This window comes from Heloderma suspectum, chromosome 4 (assembly GCF_057233095.1).
Source record: "Heloderma suspectum isolate Gila_16-S chromosome 4, 16-S_ref, whole genome shotgun sequence".
In the NCBI taxonomy this organism is placed as follows: Eukaryota; Metazoa; Chordata; class Lepidosauria; order Squamata; family Helodermatidae; genus Heloderma; species Heloderma suspectum.
The window spans coordinates 11,616,548-11,637,557 of NC_139461.1; the positions used below are offsets into that span (position 1 = coordinate 11,616,548).

Below are 21,010 nucleotides of genomic sequence, written 5' to 3' on the forward strand. Positions count from 1 at the left end.
TGTTTTTTCCATTTGCAGTGGACTGTTTTATCCCAGCTGGCTATTGTTGTATGTGGCAATTAATGGCCTAGTTTGCACATGATGTTAAGCCAGTGTTACAGGGGAACCTTGACTTAGTATTTACAAGAAGCATGCTTCTGAATGCTGCACAATTGCTCCCATTGCAAGCGGGAGCAGCTAAACAAACCACAGTCCATGTTTGTTTAGCTACTAATCTGTAGCGTTGTGTGAAGCTGCTATTCTGACTTGTCTCTCTCGTGACAAGCCAGAGTTATAACCCATGTTTTGTTGTTTGTTTACGGCTCTGACTTGCTGAGGTGGAGACTAACCAAAGTTCCTTGTTCTAACACAACACTAAAAAAACATGCACCATGGAAGGTTCATGGTTTGTTTAGCTGCTCAAACACCATGCTGCTTAGTTCGAGCACCATGCTTGAGCACACTGTTCGTCTACAATAAACCAGCATTCCTCCGAAGCCCTGGTTTATTGTGAGGTTTTGCTTTTAACTGCTCACCTGGCTCCTTGGTTGTTCTCTATTTATTTTACTCAAGTTTACATGTCCTGAGTGATGCTTTTGCAACAGAAGAGTAGAATATAAATGTTTTAATACAAAAATCTCTGTAATCCATATGAGAACTCTGTGAGGTGAACTAGTACAATCCCTGTGTTGTGGATGGAAAACAGAGTGTGGCTTTTTTAGGGCTGCAATCCTAAAGCATTTATCCCCATAGAATTCAGTGGGGCGTCTGAGTAATCAAGTTTAGGATTGTAGTCTTATCGTCACTTAATGGCCATGTTCGAATGAGATATGAACGAGCACTTTGGCTGCGCGCAGAGCCCCAAACAAACCAGGAAGCCTTTCACGAACTACAGTTTTCTGTTTCATCCAAGCAAAAGAGCAATGGTCAGTGGCTTCAGAACAAGCCAGGATATGTAACCAACTTCAAACCATGGTTTCATATCCTGGCTTGTTCCAAAGCCAATGACCATTGTTTCCTGGTTTGGATGAAACAGGAAGCTGTGATTCATGGAAGACTTTCTGACTTCTTTGCTCCTGCTGAAAAGGGGGGAGCAAAGGGGCCTTATGCCTAACACTCATTCACATGCCAGCTTATTAAGCTGAGAGAAGGCCATCCAAAGAGCCTGAGGAATGACCTTAAAGCAGAAGCAAGGCTTAGATTTCCTAGCTGATAGCTCTGGCTCTTAGACGCTCTGTTTCACCAGTTCTTTACAAATAGTGATCCCGAAAAAGATGCAGAGAACAAGCGGTGGGTGAGTCTGGAGCGCCCTGGTCCTCTGTTCTGAGCACCGTTTCTGAGTGAGGAGAGTGATCCTGACTTGCCAGCCTCGAAGCATCGTCCTGCAGCGACTCTGAAAGCAAGCGCTCGAGAGCAGGGGGGTGTCTCTGTTCTGCTGTTATTCAGTATTTCTTTGCTGTGCTTATAAAATATCATGGCTGAGTTTGTTTTTCATGCCAAAGGTCGTGAAACCAATGTGTTACTAAAGAGAAAAATAAGCGTTATTGCAAGCGGGGGGGATTACAGTTCTCTCATGGCACATAGTTTGGGAATTGCTGGCATAAGAGCCCCTATCGTTTTTCCATATCTCTCCGAGTGGCTTCAGGTATTGAGTCTGTACAGATGGCCAGAATGCCCAAGTCATCCCTCCCCGATCTGGTGCCCCCCAGGTGCTTTGGACTACAGCACCCATCTTGCTGGCTTGGGTGATGGGAGTTGTAGTCAAACACATCTGGAAGGCGCCAAGTTGGGGAAGGTTGGTCAAGGGTAAATGGTTTCACACAATGGTAGGTTGGTCATCTGTAGGCCTACTCAGTCATTCTCTTCGTGTATAAGCAATAGCTCTGACCCACCCCTACCCCCAGTAAATCTCATCTCCCTTGACACATGGGGGGCAACTATCTGGAGAGGAGAGCCTCCTTTATACCTTGGAGGCTGCCCCTAAGATCCTGAAACGTTCCTTGCTTCCTGTCTGCATGTATAGAACTTACATCCAAGAAGAATGCCTGAATATAGCTTATGTCATTCTTCCTGAGTACTAAAAGGGCTTTTCCATGCACCAAGTGGTAATCGCATAACCAGTTTGGACATACCGATGCAGAGGGATGGAGAAGTGAAGGTGCCCTGCTGGGTCTTGCAGTACCTGTTTCTCTGCATGGAGCGCTAGTTGACCATATACTAAATAGTGCCTTCCTCCCACAGATACAATAACATATAGCACTTCATTATTTATATCCCACCCTTCTTCCCAGTGAGCCCAGGGCAGATAGCAACCCATATAAACCAGTGCAACATATAAACACCATTAAAATCAAACTCTGAAACTGCAAACATAAAATATAATAAAAGCATCGCTAAAGGAGCAATCCTACAGCCGCTAGACAGTGTCTAGATGGCCATAGGATTTTTCGGTTTTTGGAAACCAAGCTCAGAGCCAGGCATCTGAGCTCAGTTTCCAGAAACCTCACTCCAGGACGGTTCGTCCCAGAAACCTCACTCCAGCAGAGGCAGCACAGTTTGTCCCCGTCTCCATGCTCATAAGCGCAGCACTGAGCAGGGGAAAAGGGGGCATTCCTGGGGGAGGAGAGGAGGCCACAGAAGCATTGTTACAACGCTTCTCGTGTGCCATCTGGCCTCCCGCCACTCCGACATGCCCCAGCTGGACAGCCGAAATCGGCTGTCTAGCTGCAAATTGAGGGCAGTCGGAGTGCGGAGGAGAGGATCCCCTCCACGCTCTGCCCACTCTGCATTGTATAGTTGGACGCCTCCAAGTTTGGAGGCGGCAGACTATCCCCGTAGCATTGCGCCTTAAAACAGACAAAACACTTGCCTATGCACTCAAACCTGTACAAATAAACATGTCTTTAGCTGGTGCCTGAATTACAACAGTCTTGGGGGCTGCCAAATTTCTACTGCCAGGGTGTTCCACTGCCAGGGTGCAATGACCGAGAAGGCCCTGCCATGTGTGGCTACTGCAGAGGCCACATACCTCAGGGGCACCACAAGCAGAGCCACCTCAGAGCTACTACAACATTGGTCATCGTATGATAGCTCCGCCAATCACAAACCTCTGCAAGGAACAGACCGCATTGGTGACAAGCTCCCCAGATGGAATAACTGTGATGACCAATGTGTCCTGTCACTATGGTGGTGTGGAAACTGTGCCGTGGGGTGGCCGTTGACAGTGGCATCCGTGTGCTTAAGGTAAATTAGTCCTTGGTTATAGGCTAGTCGGCATTTGATGTTAAGGCACCACGCAGTGACCATTTCGTGAGGTCTCTGGCCTCTCTTCGGGCAAATATAGAGCCACGTATCTATGGAAATATTGACCATGTGTGTCTGCGGGTTGGTTGGTTGTATTGAAGGTAGGAGCCTGTGTGATAAAAAGTAACGTTGGCTGACTTTTAACCACAGAGTGTACATAGATGGATGTGAGCTGTTGGTTAACTTCCCTGCACAAGCAGGCAAGTGGTCCCTGCTGTCTGTGCATTCTCAGAAATAGTCTTAACAATTAGCACTTACATTGCATTTGAGAGTTCAGAATAGCGTATACTTCTCGTAGTCGTCCTGTTGCCGCTCCCGCTTCTCTGCTTCATACTTTGACATTTGGTAATGCTTCTAGCTCTGTTAGAGTTGGAGCCTCAGACTCGACGTTAATTTCATTCTTAACTCTAGAGACTCATTTTTGAGCCCTGCAGGGTTCTCTCCTGCACTTTGTTCTGTCCATTTATGATGTTCTTGGAGGACTTTTTCTTGTTCTCCCATGGTGTAGGGAGAATGGACACCCCGTTCTCTTCAGAACTGATGTCATCCTTGGAAGTAATCGGGCAGATCATTTGAAACCATTTTCCTCATTCCATCCTGTTCTGCATTCAGGCTCTCCCTTGGAACACCTGGAGCTATTCTTCTTGCTCTACTTGCAGAGCTGGGATATGGGGAGAGGAATGCGTTATTCTCAAGGATTAATATATTTGTACAAAGCTGTGCATATTTTGTGTTCAGGCTGTTTCCTTAAGACCTCTGCCTGTGGTCCTACTTTTTATGTGTTCTGTATGTTATACTCTTTCAAATGCGTTCTAACATGATGTTAGATTTGCTGATATTAAAATTAAGGTCAGTCTTGGAGGCGGAGGGATGCATAATGTCATAGAGAGGAACAAGCTTTTTGTACATTTGTTCTCAGATGCTGGTACTCTCTGTGTTTTGTGCAGTCCAAATTGTTTTCCCTCCACCCTGAGGATTATTGCTTTGCAGTCTTCCAGCTCCTCTGTAGTTAAAGATGTCTGCACCCTTCTCTTTCTCCTGCATTCCTCTCGCCTCTTTCAATATGAGTTTGAAATTACATGCATTTTGGTATTGGATTTCATTTTATCTTCTGTTCATTTTTACCCTTTTCTTTAAATTTACTGCCTTGCTGCCTAAATTTTCATTCGTTTTGTTTTCAGGTTTCTTTGGAATTAGAGATAAGGCAGAACTTGCTCTCTCAGCCTGGAAATTACCCACACACACCATGATTGCATCATGATATTTCATAGTGTTCTGTCTAATTTCCATCCATTCATTCTGCCCTCTGTTTTGGGGCAAAGATCCCTCCAGATTAGTAACCCCATTAGTAATTTGAATAAGATTTGGGGGGGGGGGTTCATGGGAGTTGTTGTTGTTGTTGTTCAGTCGTTCAGTCGTGTCCGACTCTTCGTGACCCCATGGACCATAGCACGCCAGGCCTTCCTGTCCTGCGCTCTCTCCCGGAGTGTGCTCAAGTTCATATTCATTGCATCCGTGATGCTATCTAGCCATCTCATCCTCTGCTGTCCCCTTCTCCTTTTGCCTTCAGTCTTTCCCAGCATCAGGGTCTTTTCCAGGGAGTTTTCTCTTCGCATTAGGTGGCCAAAATATTGGAGCTTCAGCTTCATTATCTGTCCTTCCAATGAGCGGTCAGGGTTGATTTCCTTTAGGATGGACTGATTTGACCTCCTTGCAGTCCAGGGGACTCGTAAGAGTCTTCTCCAGCACCACAGTTCGAAAGCATCAGTTCTTCGGCGCTCAGCCTTCCTTATAGTCCAGCTCTCACAGCCATACATTACTACTGGAAAAACCATAGCTTTGATTAGACGGACCTTTGTCGGCAAGGTGATGTCTCTGCTTCTTACTATGCTGTCTAGGTTGGCCATAGCTTTCCTCCCAAGGAGCAAGCGTCTTTTAATTTCATGGCTACAGTCACCGTCTGCGGTGATCTTGGAGCCCAAGAAAGTAAAATCTGTCACTGCTTCCATTTCTTCCCCTTCTATATGCCAGGAAGTGATGGGGCCAGATGCCATGATCTTCGTTTTTTTAATGTTGAGTTTCAAACCAGCTTTTGCACTCTCCTCTTTCACCCTCAACAAGAGGCTCTTGAGATCCTCTTCGCTTTCTGCCATTAGGGTGGTATCGTCTGCATATCGGAGGTTGTTGATAATTCTCCCAGCAATCTTAATTCCAACCTCTGATTCATCCAACCCGGCATTTCTCATGATGTACTCTGCATATAAGTTAAATAAGCACGGTGACAATATGCAGCCTTGTCGTACTCCTTTCCCAATTTGGAACCAATCGGTTGTTCCATGTCTGGTTCTGACTGTTGCTTCTTGACCCTCGTACAGGTTTCTCAGGAGACCGGTAAGGTGGTCTGGTACTCCCATCTCTTTAAGAATTTGCCACAGTTTGTTGTGATCCACACAATCAAAGGCTTTAGCGTAGTCAATGAAGCAGAAATAGACGTTTTTCTGGAATTCTCTTGCTTTCTCCATGATGCAGCGAATGTTTGCAATTTGATCTCTAGTTCCTCTGCCTCTTCGAAACCCAGCTTGTACTTCCGGTAGTTCTCGGTTCGCATACTGCTGAAGCCTAGCTTGTAGGATTTTGAGCATCACCTTGCTGGCATGTGAAATGAGCGCAATTGTGCGGTAGTTTGAACACTCTTTGGCATTGCCCTTCTTTGGAATTGGAATGTAAACTGACCTTTTCCAGTCTTGCGGCCATTGTTGAGTGTTCCAGATTTGTTGGCATATTGAATGCAGCACTTTAACAGCATCATCTTTTAGGATTTTAAATAGCTCGGCTGGAATACTGTCATCTCCGCTAGCTTTGTTGTTAGTAATGCTTCCTAAGGCCCACTTGACTTCACTCTCTAGGATGTCCGGCTCAAGTTCAGTGACCGCACTATCATGGCTATCAGGGACATTCAGATCTTTCCTGTATAGTTCTTCTGTGTATTCTTGCCACCTCTTCTTAATCTCATCTGCTTCTGTTAGGTCCCTGCCTTCTTTGTCCTTTATCATGCCCGTCTTTGCACAAAACGTTCCCTTGAGATCTCCAATTTTCTTGAAGAGATCTCTAGTCTTTCCCATTCTGTTGTTTTCCTCGATTTCTTTGCATTGTTCATTGAAGAAGGCCTTCTTGTCTCTCCTTGCTATTCTCTGGAACTCTGCATTCAGTTGGGTATATCTTCCCCTTTCTCCCTTGCTTTTCGCTTCCCTTCTTTCGTGAGCTACTTGTAAAGCCTCATCAGACAGCCACTTGGCTTTCTTGCATTTCTTTTTCTTTGGGACGGATTTCGTTGCTGCCTCCTGAACAATATTATGGACCTCCGTCCATAGTTCCTCAGGCACTCTGTCTATCAGGTCTAATCCCTGAAATCTATTCCTCACCTCCACTGTATATTCATCAGGGATATGATTTAGGTCATACCTGAACGGTTTAGTGGTTTTCCCGACGTTCTTCAATTTAAGCCGAAATTTTGCAAGCAGCAGCTCATGATCTGAGCCACAGTCAGCTCCAGGTCTTGTTTTTACTGACTGTATGGAGCTTCTCCATCTTTGGCTGCAAAGGACATAATCAATCTGATTTCGATATTGACCATCTGGTGACGTCCATGTGTAGAGTCGCCTCTTGGGAGACGTTTGGACTATTCACAGGAGGAGCATAGTGTTTTGTGTTATATTTGCACAATTGTGGTGCTGCTTTGGTAGAAAAGTGGGGACTGGCTCTCTTCTCCAGCCACAGCTGCATCAGTGGTCTCTGGCTGTGTAGAAACATCTCCTCTCCCAGTCATAGCCCACCAGGCCATAAAAATGCAACGTGCTGAGTTCTTGGGAGCACCTTCAGATATGGCAAAGTTGTGTACGTGCCCTGTGCTTGCAGTGTGTGCACTTCTTCATCATGCTGTAGGGCTTTTTAAAATAGTCCAGACATCTTTCTTTTGAAATATGCACATAGTTCTATTTTAAAAAGAACTTGCTAATTCTGAGCTTGACAGCAGAGAGGTTTTTGTTTTTAAAGTGTGGGGATCTTTCCTTTGCATTTGGGATGTAAGCATGTTTCTGCAGCACATTAAATAACACCACCCAGATCTGTTAGTCTTCTTTTGCCTTCTCTCCTTCGCAGTGGTGGGAAAAAATGGTGAATGAATCTCAAAGCCAGCCTTGGATCTTGTTCTGTTGGTAACTGTAGCAGTGGTTAAAAAAAAGAGTTTTTTATTTGGGGGTGGGCGGGGCAAAAGAATTACTTGCAGGGTACAGACTGGAGCGGCTGATGCAAAGTTCCCGGAGAGAGGAGCATGAATCAAACCTCTTTTGTGATGTCTGGAGGCTCGATGGCCAGATGCCCATGAATTTGGAGTTGCTCAGAGTCTCCACTGCTGCCCTGCCCTGGTCTTTAACCCCTGGGCTGGGAGTGAGCAGTGATTCCTGGGTTGCGGCGTGCAAGACTCTGGCCCTTCCTCTCCCTCCTCCTTGCTGTCTGGCAGTCTGCCCACATTCCTGTATCCTCTTTATTCCCCCAATTTCAGGGTTCACTTGGTCACAAAGGGCCCTCTCTGGCGATGTTTTGTATCACCCCACCAGGAGGGAAGCTTCCTGAATGAATGCTTGGGAAGACATAGATTGTGTTGCCGGAGGGGGTTCATCCCTTCGGCGGGGGGGGGGGGGGGCTTCTGTAGGCTTTCCTCAACCTGGCACCTCCAGATGTGTCAGAGCTCAACTCACGTCACCCCCCCACCAGCATTTGCATTGGTTGCACCAGTGGAGGCTGGTGGCCCTTATGTCATTGAGGCGATGAATCCGCTCCGGGTTTCAGTCAGAACTCTAAAGGAGCGCTCCAAGCTGCCTTCGCCATCCCACTGACATTGGAGCCACCAGCCTCCACTGGGTTGCACTGACTGGGGATGATGGGAGTTGTCCAGCACTTCTGGCTGGCAACAAGGTTGCCAAAGGCTGTAATCTCGGCAAAAGTCGTCTGAGGAAGGCGGCTTCCGCACATTTCAGCGGAAGCCGCCTTCCACAAATGCATCAGCAGTCACCACTGGACACCATATGTCTTTTTTTCTGGTGGTTGCCTGTAAAATCTCAGCAAAACAGGAGATTCCACACACGCACCTGCCACGCCAAAATTAAATGCGTATCTCCGAGAACTTGGCGAGTTGGAAGTCAGGGAAGGGGACAGTTCATTCACTCAGTTTGCACAATGGTTTGAAAGCACAAGGAAGCTGTAGGAGGGATTTACTGTGTCTGCGGATCTCGATATAAAGCAAGAGGCTGACCCCTAGACTCTGTGTCTGGGCCTATACCACTGCTGAAACATAGGAAGCTGGCTTATATGGGTCCATCTATCCCAGCATTGTCAACACTGGCCCAGTTTGCACACAACACTGGCAATTCCTGGGTAGTTTATGGGTTGCCCATGTTTTGATGTTGGGTGAACTCTGGATTGTTTAAGCCATAAACAACCCAGAGTTTCTGGGTTCGGATGTCATGAAACAACCCAGGAACTGGGATTGGAGATGGCTAGTGTGCTCCACTCATCACTGCAGTTCCTGGGTTGTTTAACCCAGGAATTGCCAACGTTGTGTGCAGACTGGGTCAATAACTTGCAGCAGCTGTCCAGGGTTTCCGGCAGGAGCTTTTTCCTAGCCGTATATGGAGATGTCAGGAACCAAATCTGGGACCTCCTGCATGCAAAGCAGGTGCTCTACCACTCAGCTATGGCCATTTTGCTTGCACTATGGACTTTCTACTTAGGTCTGAAGTTACTGAATGCTCTTCCATAGGAAGGAATTCCCTGCATGTAAAAATGTAGTATATCAGGGACAAAACGGAGCATCAAACAACCTTCCTGGCATCTAGTTCTATCTGTGTGTGAGTGTGTGTTTGGGGTGGGGGGTAATGTTGAATAGAGAAGCATTTACTCGTCTGAGTCCACAAGCCCTCCCCCACAGTCTGAAGTGGTATAGCATAGGCACAGGATTACCATCTCAGTTTTCTAGAATGTCTGGTTGGTGGTCTTGCAGATGGAGTATAATATTTTGCTTTTGGACCTGGGTGCATCAGCAGAACTGGCAGGCCTGTGTCTAGTCCGTACTGGTGTACAACCTATTTGCTCAACGTTAGTTTTTCTATTACAGTTATTTGGGGGGGGTACATTTATTTATTTATTGCATTTATATCCTGCCTTTTTCCTCTTGCAAGGAACGCAAGGCAGCTTACATTATCCCCCTCCTCTCCATTTTATCCTCACAACAACAACCCTGTGAGGTAGGTAGGTTGGGCTGAGAGTCCGTGACTGGCCCAAAGTCACCCAGTGAGCCTCCATGGCTGAGTGGGGACTAGAACTCGGATCTCCTGGCTCCCAGTCCAACACTCTCGCCACTACACCACGCTGGCATTTAAGTCATATTAGTGCATTTGTTTTTAATATTATATCCATGTTTTCCTGAGCCTTTGAGGAAAGATGACAGTTGGACTGCTCACACCAGCAGTCCAGTCCCCCCGCCTCCCCCCAGTGCAATATGCTTCATGGGGAACTCGAAAAGGAAGGTCCGGCAAGCCCTACCACCCAAGCTGACACTTCTTCCGTAGCTGGGCAAATTTAAAAAAATAAAATAAAGGGAGACCCAGGCCTGGGCTGGCATCGACTGCCATGGACCCTGTTAGATTCAGAGGTCTTTGATTTTTCTTGCAAACAGAGGACTGGTGATGCTGATCAAGGACATAGAATCATAGAATAGTAGGGTTGGAAGGGGCCTACAAGGCCATTGAGTCCAACCCCCTGCTTAGTGAAGGAATCCAAGTCAGAGCATCCCTGACAGATGGCTGTCCAGCCTCGTCTTGAATGCCTCCAGTGTGGGAGAGCCCACTGCCTCCCTAGGTAACTGGTTCCATTGTCGTATTGCTCTAACAGTCAGGACGTTTTTCCTGATGTTCAGCTGGAATCTGGCTTCCTGTCACTTGAGCCCATTATTCAGTGTCCTGCGCTCTGGGATGACTGAGAAGAGATCCTGGCCTTTCTCTCTGTGACAACCTTTCAGGTACTTGAACAGGACTGGGAATAAGTAGCCAACTCCAGTGTTCTACTAGCCCTTTACCTCTGAAAGAGAGTGAGTAGCTAGGACTGCAGAGTGCATGTTTAGAAACTATGCAGTGTCCCACATCAAGGAAGGAAAGGATTTATGGAGACCCTGGATATGCAGAAGGACCAAGAAAGAAATTAACATAAAAGCAACAGAAGAGAAGGGACTCTGTAAATGACCACTGAAGAGCCTAAGCAGTAATAGGGGAGTCCAGTCAAGCAGGGATATGATAGGATAGAAGCATAAAACAGCCCACTCACTGATTTGTCATGCGAGCAGTAGCTGTGTCCAGCGTGACTGTCCAGCTTAATACGTCACAGAAGGGAATAGCTGATGAAATGCAGCATCCATTTCAGCAATGATAGATAGCCAAGGGTCTGGGTCCTAAACATGGCTTTAATTATTTCATAAAAAGCTATAGATGCCCCAAACTGGTGGCATTTCCCCATTTTATTTAGTAGATTGGTCATTTGTGTTTCTGAAGATACCCTTTGAATCCACCTCCTGTTTTCGAGATGATTCATAAGCAAAGGAATCTGCCTGGCTAAGCCTGCCCGACCAATTTGACCCCTTCTCGCAGGAGCCTTCTCAATTGCATGGAGAGCCATCATGGATAAAGGAGGCTCTCCTCAGAAAGTCGCCCTCCCCGAGTAGAGGTTGAGGGAAGCGCCTACGAGGGGGCGAAGCTAGTGTGCTCCTTCTCGTGTGTTTATTCTCCCCAGATGTAGAACACCTGAGTTGGGCTTTAGGTATATCAAGGGAGGTGTGCGTGTGTCTTACATTGACATTTAAGCCCAGTATGGTCTGCACTGACCGGCAGTGGCTGTCCAGGGTTTCGGGCAGGAGTCTTTTCCAGCCCTACCTGGAGATGCCAGGGATCGCACTTGGGACCTTCTGTGTGCAAAGCATGTGCTCTGTATGAGCTATGAGCTGCGGCCCCTTCCCAGTGTGTCTGCATTGGGCATCTGGAATGAAAGCATCGGAGGCGCTGGCATCTGCTAATGAGCCAAACAGATTAGTGGGAGATTAGTGGGAAGAGCCTGTTTGGCAAAGCACTCTGCCTCTTGGAAGGGGACAACACCCACAGGGCCCCGAAGAGACAGCTGCCTCTCTTTATGGGGGAAAAAAATGCTGCTCTAGGGAGGCGTGTTCCTTTTATATCCCTTCTCTCCCCACCCCTTCCTCCAGCCTCTTCTGCCAGCGTGACTTATCAACAGACTGAACCAGCCCATTAATCTCTTACTTTGCTTAAAGTGTCCCCTTTGGCTTTTGAATGTGATCTTTGCAGAACAGAAGTAAGGCTGCAACCCTATACATCAAGTTTCCCCAACCTAGTCCCCTCCTGAGTAGGGTCATGGCCTGGTGGTAGAGCACCTGCTTTGCATGCAAGGGATCCCAGGTTTGATCCCTGGCATCTCCAGGTAGGGCTGGAAACATTCCTGCCAGAAACCTTGGAAATCCTCTGCCGATCAGTGTCGACAACACTGGGCTAGATGGACCCAGAGTCCGACTCGGTATAAGGCAGCATCCTGCGTTCCTAGATGTTTTGGACAGTGAACCAGTGTTTCTGACTGTTGTTCATGCTGGCTGTGGCTGATGGGAGTTGAAGCCCAAAGTAGCTAGAGAGGCTGATCTGCACACTTATTTGGGAGGAGGCACCTTTGAGAGTGGTGGGAGTTACGCCTCAATACACTTGCATAGAACTGGGAGAAGTACCTTTATGATATGCACACCGCTCCAACTCTGACACTTCAAATCTTCCACATGTGTAGGGAGCAGGCTAGTTTAATTTCGGAAAACCCTAGGCTACTGTCAAATTATAAGCCTGTAGTAATGTATTTGCATATGCAGATCTTCAGCTAAAGAACAGCAGCCTCTCGGGCCTGTTTCTAAGCAATCCCGTTCTGCAGGCTACAGTGGAATCTTCCTATTCTGCCGAGTGTCCTACCCAAGCAAATGTCATAAAATTCAGATTTCTGTATACGACATGCAAAGAAGAAAACCAAAAATATCTCTCTCCAAGAGAGAAATTTAAAAAGAAACTAGAACATGCAGATAAAAATAAATTACTCCTGAACAGTGCCCCTTGGAGAACTCTGTGCCAAGGTATACTATTCAGGGCTAATTTATGCACGTGTTCTAGTTTCCTTTTTAATTTCTGTCTTGTAGAGATGTATTTTTGTTTCTCAAAGTAAACACCCCACTCCCCCAAATTAGCTCTCCTTAAATCTCTGCAAACCAAAAGTTCAGAAGAGGCCAAGATCTTTGAATACGCTGGTCTGTTTGTCAGAGAGAGACTGACCCCTTGGATTAAAAGGGGAAAAAAGCATGGCAATGGACAGCAATATTTTTGGGTTCCTGTGTGAAAGCTCCTGTGAGTCTGAGCAGCCAAGTCCTGAAGTTCCCATGAAGTTAGCTTGCCACAAATTGCATAGATTTCTTCTTTCGCTCCCATGAAAACATTTTTTAAAAATTATTTGCCACCCTGTTGCAGGCTCGATTGATTTAAATCACCCCCACCCCTGAAACTGGAGAATTAATTCTCCCCCCTCCCTCATCATGTAGCATATATTTCCTGGATCTGCAGGTATAGACATGTGTGTGACAACAGTTAAAACATTGGGCTTGTAACTAAACAGTTTATGTAAAAGCTAAGAGCGTAATAATAATGTTTGGTCATGCACTACAGAATTATCAGCTTAGAGGTAAGGTGCAATTATGAAATTAATGGATTTCTGTTTGTGTCTCTGTACACATTCAAGGATATTAAGAAAGATCATCTGACCAAATACCCAATGCATTCTAGATGCAGGGTTGGTAATTACTGGGCAGAACAGTGACCCCAATTCAACATCATGACTACATCCCTCTGACACTATTGGTACAAGTTAGTTAAGGGCACAATCCTATGCATGTTTAGACAGAAAAAAGTCCTACAGATCACAGCATTCCCCAGCCAGCATAGTTGTAGGACTTTTTTTCTGTTTAAGCATGCATAGGATTGCACCCTAAGTAAGTTAAGTCCCATTGCTTTCAGTGGGAGTCATGACAAGCTGGATGGTGGGCCCTTGTTAAGGATGTTTAACTCCTATTGATACCTATAAGAGAATCAAGCACAAGCCTAATTCCCTCCCTCTGAAGTTAATGAAATTTAAAATTGCTTCGCTTGTGCCCCAAGCATCCATGATGTTTGGTAGAAGTAATGTATATTCATAACTTGCCACAATAGCACAAGGTGAGTTGGGTGTAGGGCAGACTTAGTCATACTTAGAGGAGACCCACTGAAATCAATGGGGCATAAGTTAGTCATGAATAACTCACGTTCCACTGATTTCATTGGGTCTACTATATCTGTTGCAGTTATAATGCTTGATCTCAAAAGTGAGCTAGTTTGTCCCATGGCTCTTTCTTTCATGCATAGAAGCAGACTTATGATGCAGTTCTATGCATGTTTGTACACAGAAAAACGTCCTACAACTCCCAGCATTTCCCATGGGCCTTTTTTCTGTCTAAACATGGGGAATGCTGAAAATTGTAGGCCTTTTTTTCTGTCTAAACATTTATAGTATTGCACCCTTAATTCAGTAAACCAGCCGTAGCATCATACCATCATACCATACTATGGTTAAGAAAAGTTAGCTGTGGTTCAGGGCTAAAGTACATGTTACGTTAAATATATGGCATGTAGTTGCCCCTCTACTGTTCAAGTTACTCACAAGTAAGCGTGTGGGACCCTGATCCAGATTGGGACCACCATGCATGAGGAGGGGAGGTTTGAACCTTTCCCTACCTGATCTACACACACACACACACACACACACACACACACGGGTTTGAAAAGAAATGAATATTCTCCATTGGTGCCAATGGAAACCTCCCCTCCTTGTGTGTGGTGGCCCCAATCTGGATCAGGCTCCCACACACTTACTTGTGAGTAATTAAAAAGCCGAGGAGCAGCTGCACATTATGGGGTTGTCCAGGCAATCAGTGGCGAAACAATGCATCATCAGTTGTTTCCCCTGGTTGCGTGAGATTACCCTAATTACCCACATTTCCAGGGTTCTCTCTTTGTCCCTCCCTCCTTGCTAAGTTTCTAGCGTCATGTATGCAAACTTATTTCTGAAAAGGTGATTGCCCAAGGAGAGACCTCGAGTGGGCGGGTGACTATGATGTGGGGCAAAGAGGGAGTCGCAGAACAGTTTGGCCTAGATTTGGGGGAGGTGGCTGTGGTTCTGACAGATGGGACTCTCCTGGGGATTGTGTTCTGTGCTTCCTCCTTCTGTTAATCCAGCATCTTCCTGGGTGTATTGCCACAGGGCATTTTGCAAGCATTGCCTCATCTGACATCTTGGCTTTCAGCATAGGGGTATGTAAACTGAGATTATGGGCTCCCACTGAATGGCAACTTGTTGAGAACTAGTTTTTGCTTGACTTATTAAACCTGGGTACAAAAGAATAGCATAACATGAAGAATAGCATAATAACAGCGTTCCGTGCACCTTGGTGTTCAGTCATGCCGGCCACATGACCACGGAAGCGTCTTCGGACAGCGCTGGCTCTTCGGCTTAGAAACGGGGATGAGCACCGCACCCTAGAGTCGGACACGACTGGTTGGGGACACCTTTACCTTTTTACAAAAGAATACCTGAATTTAAATAGCAAAACATCACATGCAAAGCCTTGTCAACTCTGAGTAGTGCACCTGTGTTTGAAATCTCCCTACACTGAAGTGGAGGCCCTATTTTTTCCCTAATTGGCTGCATTAAATGTATGTATGCCATTTACAGTTGGCAGTACAGTGTGGAGGCTTGGGTGTGTTTTCTTTGCCGTTGAATCTCTGGTACCCTTTGTGCTGAAGTTTTAAAAAGTTGTGAGTATCCTTTTTGAGAGGCTGCTTGCTTGCATTTTATTTTCCCTGCAAATAAGTAATTCGGGATTAAATTGCTGTGTTGGATGCATTGCCTTGCTAAGTGCTTAAAAATATCTGCATGTTAATTTTCTGTGAAAAAAGAGCATTCAAATAGATCTTTGGGGTACCAAAATTCCTGTTCTAACCTGTTCTTACTTTTTGATCTTGAAACAATTTCACTGAATCAATCAAACAGCTATTCAAGTGAAATCATGTAAGTACAGCCTTGTACTTAAAACACTCGCCTAGTAGCCATAGATGAGAAGGAATCTATGCAAGCAGGCAAGTGGGCTGGTGGTAGAGCAGTGGAGCACTCCATCCCTCCTCTGCCCCCAGACTGCTGCAGAAGGGAAGACACTTTCCATCCCCGCTCTGCAAGCCACAGCAGGCTAGTAAGAAATTGTGCAGGCTAGTCATTTTTACCAACTTATTTCATAGAAACATAGAATAGTAGGGTTGGAAGGGGCCTACAAGCCCATTGAGTCCAACCCCCTGCTCAATGCAGGAATCCAAGTCAGAGCATCCCTGACAGAGGGCTGTCCAGACTCCAGCCTCGTCTTGAATGCCTCCAGTGTGGGAGAGCCCACCACCTCCCCAGGTAATTGGTTCCATTGTCGTAATTTACAAGGCTGCAGTATGAATAGTTGCGTAAAGCCGTCTGGTAATCTTGACAACAGCAAGATCAATAAAGTAAGCAAAGTTTGACACAAGGTGGAGCAGTAGATTTTTAAAACATTTAATCTTAAAGGCCCCTTCCACTGGGCATTGAATTTCAGAGTTCCCAGTGTCCTTCAGAGTTCAGCATTCGTTCCTGATGTCCTTCTCTTCACAGGTGTGGACCATGGATAGTGACTTAAGAAAGTGCTGAGGATGGAAATCATTGAATGGAGATGAAACTACTATGCCCAGCATTTGAATATATTGAGGGCTTTCTTCGAGGTGTGTGCTAATTTAGGTAAGTAATTGCCTCGTGTCTGCTGTTCTCTCACTTGGGGGTAGGGACCATCCCAAAGAGTGTGAAGAGCAGAACAACTACGTGGTTTAAGCTGCCTTTAGGGTACATTTGACACTGTTTATGTGCATGTTCTGCAGAGGCTGTTAAAAAGTGTGGGCCTGTTTTCCTTCACTTATGATTTTATTGCTTAGGGTTCATTGTATGTTCCGATCTGGACAACAGCTTGTGTGTGTTTCCTGTTTGAGACTCTGCAGTATCAGGGTAGGAGGAAAGTTGTATGGAGTTGTGGAATGTTGTGCCTTTTCCCCATGGCAAAATATAATGGCGGAGAGGCGGTTGTTCTTTGAGTAGAGGGTGAGGGAAGTGACTTGTTACATTAATGCTGCCAGTGCACTCTTGGGCATTTACCCTGTAAGTGCATGGGAGTTTGCCATCCTGAAAAGGGTAGAATAATAATAGAAATCCACAGCTGATTAAACACAAGCAGGTGGACACATCTCCTCTCCCCATTCATATCTATGTCGAACAGGGGTGGGTAACGTGGGAGGTCCAGAAGCCATTTTTGCGCCGCCACCACCCCACTGCCACCACCCCTGCAGGCCACACCTCCCCCCTGCACCATTTTTTTTTAAAAAAGTGTCTGGAGCCGCTACAGAGCACTGAAAGGGTCAAAATTAGCTTGTTTTCAAGCTACTTTTGACCCTTTGGATGTTCTGTAGTAGCTACAGCACTAGAAATGTCAAAAGGTGTCAGAATGGCTGCTCCAGACACCATTTTGTTTCCTTTAAAAAAAAATAATTTATTCTTACAATGTTGGGGGTGCCATACTTTGCCCACCCCTTACGTAGAGTAATGAAGAGAGGTACGTCCAGGGCATAGGATAAAAGGTGTGGAGTGGACTCCTCAGAAGCTGAGTGTGCTCATATGGGGCAAAAGTAAATCCCTTGTATATCTTGAGAAAGCTGGCACCCCTGGGAGTCTGCATCATGGCACAGAGGAACTTGGCATCTCCCCTGTCTGTTGGCCTGTGGGAGTGGGGGTGTCATTGCTTGTCCCATGCACTTGCTTGTAGCCGTGGCTGTTGACTCCCCTGCAGTGGCCACCACATATCCTCATGAAGATATCCTTATGCCATTGTAACGAACCTTGGATGCCAGACCTGGACAGTAGCACAGGAAGATGCCGAGGAAAGGAAAAATAAGCAGCAGCAGCTCAGAGGGTTGGTCAGAGAGGTTTCAGTAAGCATCACTTAGTTAGTGAGTTGAGCTATTTTTGTTTCCTCTTCAGTAGAATAAGATCTGCTCAACAGTTTTTGCCTAAACACCTCGGCCTGATCACAAATGCAGATGCTTGCAGTGTGTCAAATAGCTTGTCATTCTTGTGTTTTTCTTTCAAAAGAACAGACACACAAATAGCACGACACAGGACAGCACTCATCTCCCTTAAATTGTTATGCAATCCTTTAATATAGAACCAGCTCTCGTCTTCAGAGTTTCTGATAGCAAACCTGTAACTACTTACTCACCTATGACTAGTGGAATCTCCTCCTGGTTGTTTGGCAGGAAAGCATGACATGAGTTGGTTCTCTTGGGCAATAAATGACTGACATTTGGTTCGTGGGTGGGGTTGGGCAGGTTCAGGCTAGTAAGTGTGTGTGGACTGGTAGCTTTTGTGGAATTATTGGCTGAGTGTTCTAAACTGTGGGAATGCCAGTGTTGGGCTAATAATGGTGCATTGGTTAAACACCTTACGTAGGAGTTGGATACGCCAAGGCTGGGTATTTGATGAAAAATCTTCGGTCAAGGATTTTTAAAGCGTTAATTTTATTATGACAACTTCAAGCATCAGCAGGCTTGATGCCTAAACTTAGAAGGTCTTTGTAATTAGCATAATTGTTTTGAATCAATGAGATTAACGTTTTGAACAATGTATTGTAACTTAATGGTCAGTATCAAATTGGGGCCGTCTGTATGCAGCCGGCCCTGCTGGCCCCAGTCTGCAGGTGGCCCCTACCGCTTGCACGATGCGATATAGCGCTTCCGGGGACAAGCCCCCAAACGAGCAGAAACACTTGTTTTTGGAAGGCACAGGGCTCTGGTGACCTCCCCGCTTCCAGAAACAAGCATTAGGTAAAGCTTCTAAAAATACGAATGATTCGTAGGACAGTTCTTCTCTTTGGGCTTTATTCTGGAACACTTCCATGTCTGATCGTTCCCCCATTCTTATTCTATTTAGCTGGACCTGAAAACGGATTGATGCTACCCCCAAAGAGCCTGCTTGGGGTCAGCCTACAATTTAAAAATCAATAAATTAAAGCAGAAATAAAGCTAAGGAATAATATCTACTGAAAAATGAAAATCGATGTTTTGTGTGCAAAAGCAGTTGTGTGAAGCAGGGCAGTTCTTCAGACCCATCAGCATCCTGGCTTCCTGGAATAATAGGCAATCAATTAACAATAGCTGGCTGTTCAACTGACTGGCATGCCTACTCCAGGATATACCCCCAAGGTAAGAAAATACAATTGGAAGATACGAAACCATATTGTCTTGAGAATCTGATTGGTACATGGTACAGATAAAAGGCAAAAAGGGGATGTGTATGCCGAGCGTTCCTTCCTAAAAATTACAAAATTTGGAGGAAATGCTCTTGGCAGATGTGTTCCTGGGTATCCTATTATGCATCCAGCAGTGAATGGATGTATGAAACGCTTGAAAGGAAGCTCGTTGGGGGTAGCATCAATCCGTTTTCGGGTCCAGCTAAATAGAATAAGAATGGGGGAAGGATCAGACATGGAAGGGACCACCCTGGACTTGGCTGGTGCTTTGAATTTCAAAGCAAGCTATTAAACCACATCAGAAATGCAGTTCCAATAGCAAAGGAGCAGAGAGCGGGGCAGGGGGACGACTCCTGGGGGGTAGAGAAAGGCGGAGAGGCTCAGCCTTCGATTGGAACAGTGCTGAAGAATGGTGGGGTTGGTGAAATGAGTCCCTTATGAGAGCTTAAATCTTAAATACTTCCACATGACCTCGGTCACTGGCAGATTAAGGAAGGCCTTTTCCGCTGGGTGATTTTAAGAGGCTGCTCGGTTGTATGTTTATGATGGGGGCATCTGTGTTCATTCCTCCCCATCTCGCTGTCCTTTCCTCTTCTCTTCCCCCCCCACCCCCAGCATGTAGGTTTTGGATGTCTGTCTGGGGGGGATTTAGGTTTAGAACTCTTCCTTGTGTTTTTCAAAGGTGGAGCGATCATTGTGTGTGTCACTGGCCTGGATGTAACTGTGTATGTGTGGTAAGAAGAAACAGAGCCAGCGTTGACGATCTTGAAATGAATGACAGCTGTGTGCATACATGAACCACCTTTTCGGATAGACATTGTCCCTGTTGGATGTATCTAGGATGGTGTGTATCCTGTGTTGTTTGTTACAATTTTTTAAATCAGAATTTTGCACCAAGTAAATTCTGCACCAACAAAAGCGGAATTCCGCAATCTGTGTCATACAAATTCTCCTGTTTTGCATAATTCCTTAAACACCACCACGTTTGCAGAATGTGCGTGTGTGGTGCTGCTCCTCTTTCCCCCTGACTGGAAGTGTTATTGAGCCAGCCTGCTGCTGAGATCTCTCATGCACATTTCCAAGCATATCTTCCAACAGCCATGAGGGCTGGAAACCTGTGTTGTGGTTTTAAAGGAAAAAAGAAAGAAAGCTGAGATTCTCAGGAAGTGAGCTACTTCCTTCCTGATAAGAGCTGCTTGGCAGTGGAACGGAGTTCCTGGGGTTGTGGTGGGCACTTCTTCCCTGGAAGTGTTTAAGCAGAAGCTGGATGGCCGTCTGTCAGGCATGCTGCAGCTGCATCTCTCATTGCAGGTACTGCATGAAGCAGAGAGTTGGACTGGATGATCTCTGAGGTCCCATCTAGCTCTATGATTCCAGGTCTCAATTTACGTTCTTAGCCTGAAGGACATGACTACACAGGATAGCAGCAATTCCTGTGATCTTGGCAGCTCTAAGGAACATCACCAGTCAAATGGGGATTGCTGTAAGATGCGTGTATCCATATGTTTGTATGCTTGGGTTCATATGGGACCAGCTCCACATAGAACAGAAATGGTATTTTCTCATTTTAGTGTCATCCTTTAAAACAAAAATAGGATTTCCTTATTTTGGTAGTCCTTAACCCTCATCATGTATTATGGGGGACTTTCCTTCCCCAGGCTCACATTGTGTTGTTTAATTTACACATAAGTAGACCTACAGTCTAGTCCTTCTAGGTCATTGTCACTTGCGTGGTAGTAAACAATGTCCCCACATTGCAGCCTCATGCCTTTTGCGGTTTTCTTTAGTAAACCAAAACATGCCTGGGACATTAAATATCCCACAAAGTCTATGGATTTTTTCCACTGGGGTACTATTGGCATCCCACACAATGTAATGTATTGGGGCACAAAATGTCCCATACCCTTTTGATTAAACTACAGGTGATCTTAGACTGTTTTGAGTGCCAGGGAGAAGAGCAAACCCCTATCTCACCCAGCCGAGAAACTGAAACCTAAAATCCATTGTTATGCTGACTTTAATCTGTTGGGGAAAAGATCAGTCTCCAGTGGAGAATGTCTTAACATCACAAGGTTCATGACGAGCAAGTGCCAGTGCACTGCCTTTTGGGATATCTGGACCATATTTGTGGAGCAGCTACCCAAGTGGTACATACCAAGGACAGACCTCACTGTTGATGAGTAGGTGGTGGAG

The 21,010-nt window shown here is 45.8% G+C and overlaps 1 protein-coding gene across 1 annotated transcript in view; it reads left to right on the forward strand.

Annotated features, from left to right (window-relative positions):
* Window positions 1–21,010, forward strand: part of PTP4A3 (protein tyrosine phosphatase 4A3) — a 127,315-nt gene that overhangs the window by 15,288 nt on the left and 91,017 nt on the right. Inside the window, exon 2 of the mRNA XM_084848645.1 lies at window positions 16,141–16,263. The gene's annotated coding sequence lies outside the window, so the exon portion shown is untranslated. The remainder of the gene's footprint in view (window positions 1–16,140; window positions 16,264–21,010) is intronic.